The sequence below is a fragment of the Phocoena sinus genome, chromosome X, assembly GCF_008692025.1.
Source record: "Phocoena sinus isolate mPhoSin1 chromosome X, mPhoSin1.pri, whole genome shotgun sequence".
Lineage (NCBI taxonomy): Eukaryota > Metazoa > Chordata > Mammalia > Artiodactyla > Phocoenidae > Phocoena > Phocoena sinus.
In genome coordinates, this window is record NC_045784.1 from 82,886,420 (window position 1) to 82,890,668 (window position 4,249).

Sequence of the window (4,249 nt, forward strand, 5' to 3'; positions counted from 1 at the left end):
AAGTTTATTTAGTGTCTTACGCTTTTTATTCTAAAAAAGATGATAACTAGTAAAAACAAACAAAAAACAGCACTGTCGAAATGACATTTCATATAAGCCCTTAATGTATATCTCCTCTTCAGAATAGAGACAGTATAATTACAATAAAAATGGAATCTTATTAATAAACTTCTGAAGAGTCCGAGTAACAACGAAAAGTTAAGGTTTAATAATAATAGGAATTAGCTGGTTTAAGCACTTTCTAGTACAAATGCATTTGGATTAGCAGCAAAGTATTTGACCTCTTCAAAAAATTCAATATTATCACTTTCAGAAATTTTTAAAAAAATTAAGCAGGTTTTTGTAAGAAGGAAGCTTATACCTTTCTTTCGTATTTACTTTTAAATTAATCTGTGGTAGATGAATAAACAGAAAGGACCTAATAATTTTATTTTCAGATGTCAGTCAGGAGAGAGTAAGAGTCTAGAGGTTCTAAAAACCAGCGGCCAAAACACAAGGTCATTTCCTCAGCAGGATTACTAAAAATGCCAATAATTCTCAGATTATCTCTGCATTAGTTGTATGCATTACATGTTCTAGACCAGTGGATGTCAAAGCTTAGGCCCTGGACCAGCAGCACAGGTATCACTTGGAAACTTAAAAATACAAATTCTCAGAGCCAAGATGGCGGCCGAGTTGGAGTATGAGTCTGTTCTGTGTGTGAAGCCCTATGTCAGCATCTACCCGATTCTTCCCTGGGCCTCCAACCACAGTTGCAGGGCATCTGACTGGAAATGAGATCAATCTGATTGGACTGGTCGCCTCTGAATCACGTCAAAAGAGAAGATTGCTTATATCAAACTCGAGGATAAAGTTTCAGGGGAGCTCTTTGCTCAGGCACCAGTAGAAAAATATCCTGGTATTACTGTGGAGACAGTGACAGATTCCAGCTGCTACTTTGTAATCCGGATCCAGAATGGTACTGGGCATAGTGCTTTCATTGGCATTGGCTGCTCAGATCGGGGTGATGCCTTCGACTTTAATGTCTCTTTGCAAGATCACTTCAAGTGGGTAAAGCAGGAATCTGAGATTTCCAAAGAATCTCAGGAAATGGATAATCGTCCCAAGTTGGATCTGGGATTCAAGGAAGGGCAGACCATCAAGTTGAGGGTGCTTCTAAGTCCAAGACTACAGGAGCTGCGGGCCTAAGCTTACTCCCACCCCCATCTGGAGGCAGAGTCACAATTCCTTCACCATCCTCCTCAGTTGCCGTCAGCAATCATGTCAATCCACCACCCATACCAAAATCCAATCATGGAGGTAGTGATGCAGATATCCTTTTATATTTGGATTCTCCTGCTCTTGTAACGACACCAGCACCAGCTCCAGTTTCTACAAGCAATGACTTGTGGGGAGACTTTATCACTGCATCCAGCTCTGTTCAAAACCAGGCACCACAGCCATCCAACTGGGTCCAGTTCTGAAGAGCACTGGCAGGATGTTAAGGACAGACTTGAAGAATCAAAATGACCTTGACAGCACCAATCTGTGAGGGTAGCTCGGAACCCGTTCCCTCCCCAGAACCAAAATTATTGAGCAGTTGTTTTCATAGCTTCTCCATTGAGTTCAGGCTGGTTGTGTCACTCCCTGGTGTTGTTCCTTGCTGTACAGCCAAGAAAGTATTTCTTATCTCCTGTTCACTATCAGGGCAGGGGAATAGTGGGTCTTATGATACTTGTGACTGACTATGCAGGGCTCTAAAGGCCAGGGTCTCTTTGGTGGGGAAATAACCTCTAACATCTGTAAAGTTTTCTCCATCTTTAAATTCTTTAACTTATTTCAGAATCATCTCATGACCCTTGTGTGCCTCTTTGTGAAGCCCTGTTTAGCAATTTCAGGGGAGACAAAAACCTCAGAACTTCTTTTTTCCATTAACTGAAGACTCTAAAAATGGACAGACTGATCTCAGTGTTTACAGATTCAGAATTTTGATAGGGGTGGATGTGAAGAAAGACCTGTTTCCTGGGTCTCTGCTGTATATCCTCCCTCCGGCTTGTCTTATTCAGCGAACATCCAGTGCTGGGTGCAGCCCTCTTCTAGTGCGTTTACATGTCTCTTCCTGTGACAAGAGCATTGTGTTGGTGGCACCCCACTCTTCTTTTGTCTATTGAATAGTGCAGCATCTCTGATCAGTGGGTGTCTCTTGGATGAAGGAGGTTCAAGGGGCTATATTTTCCTAGTTATATTCTAGAGAAGCAGTTACTTTCTTGCAGCTCCATCTAGTTGCTGCATTTGAAGCACAGCGTTACTTTGTAATGGCCCCATTATTTGTCCTAAAGTTAAAGGGTTTAGAGTTTTTAACCTAATTTGTAGAGCAGAGAGGTTGAAAGCACTTAACTCTTGTTCAGTACCCACATTACCTTGCTACCTGGGTATCTGGCTCCTTTTCATAAACATTTACTTTTTCAATCCAGCTTTTCAACAGAAAGCTATTACATGCACCATCATTTATGAAGCAAGCTGGCGAGCCATGGCTTTAGCTGTGGTAGGTTTTGCCCAAATGATGGCTGCGATACCCATCACCAGGGGTATGTCAGAAGCAAGTTGCTCCCCCACCACTTTCCCTCCCTCTGCCCACCATTCCTTTTACAGTGCTGTGAAGGGGTCCCACTCTTAGGTGAACTGGCACCAGCTATTTTGTCAGTTAAGAGGCAATTTTGAGAGTGAAATGGGAGGATCTCACTTCTTCCCTTAGCACCTATTTGGATGTGTACCCTCTGGCTGAAGGGAGTCCTTATATTTAGTTTCAAAATAGATTCTCCCTCTTGGATTTCCTTCTTGACTCTTTTTCACTTTGGGTCCATTTTTTTTTTTCATTGTTTTCCGTTCCAGGCAGCTCTATTCTTACAGAGCCATGGCAGGACATTTAAAAATTCCAATAGAAAACACTAAAAGGAAAGCTGTAGAATACTAGTGACTAACTACTGGGAACCTATTTTCTCAATCTTCCTCTGTGTTGTGTTCTTTGTATTCTCAAGATGATAATATATTATGTATTTGAATTCCTGAAAAATTGAAAATGAAGTTTCAGATATATGTATATAGAGCATATGTATGCTATATTTGTGCAATAAAGGTAATTAAAAATATGGGGAAAAAAAGTAATGCAAATTCTCAGGTCCCACTTCAGCAGTACTGAGTCAGAAACTGTGTGTTGGGCTCGGAAATCTGTGATTTTAACACACCTTCCAAGTAATTCTGATGCACCCTAAAGTTTGATAATTGTTCTAGAATGTTATATTTAATTTCAGCAGTTGTAAACTTAATTCATCATTGAATGAGCATTTTATAAATGTTGTACTCTATGTATTCTAAGGACACTACAGTAGCTTTATTAATGAGGTGGAAAGAAAAATAAAATCTTCAGCTTTAAATGCAACATAATATAGGAACTTAATTATGCCCTCTCTCTTTACCAATCTGATTCATTCTTTCTCCCTTTCCCTCCTGCCTGTAAGCAGGAGATTATATCCCTCCTCCCATTAAAGTCCTCTAATGGCTGTCTATCTCACTCAAAGTAAAAGCCAATGTCCTTATAATGGTTATAATGGTTTACAAGGCACTGAAGACTATGCTACCGATTCCTCATTATTTCTCTGATCTTATATCCTTCTGTACCTGGCCTCATTCCCTCAATTTCAGCCACACTAACCTTAAATCTCCTTACATTTGCCATGCATACATACACCCATCTCAGAGACTATGCATTTACTGTTCCCTCTGCCATCAACACTCTCCCTTCATATTTGATTTTATGTTTTTTTTTTTTTTTAACCTCTTTAGGTTTTTGCTCAAATGTTACTGTCTTGATAAGGCCTTCTCTGGCTACCCTATCTAAAATTATGATGTCCTCTACATCCTCTTTTCCCACTTTCCCGTTATATTTTCCTCCTTGACACTTATCTTTATTCTTGGAATATTTTCTGACTGGTTACATCTTTATTGGAAGTCTCTCCTCACTAGAATGCAGATTTGTGGAAGCCATTATTTCTATGTGTTTAATTCACTGCTGATTTCCAAGTGGCTAACACGGTGCCTGACACATAGTTGGTACACAATAAATTCTCAGAAAAAGAAGGAAGACTGGAATGAGAACTTTATAGTGGTCCTGTGATTGATCAAAGTTACTTTCCACTCAGCCCAGGTATAACTTCCAGATAATATTAAAATTCTCTTTTCGCCTAAATATCTCAAATACTTGGTAATAGTT

At 39.8% G+C, this 4,249-nt stretch overlaps 1 pseudogene; it reads left to right on the top strand.

The window, feature by feature from the left end:
• Positions 1-663: 663 nt before the first annotated feature.
• On the top strand, positions 664-1,463 carry LOC116747831 (annotated as a pseudogene).
• Positions 1,464-4,249: the final 2,786 nt, after the last annotated feature.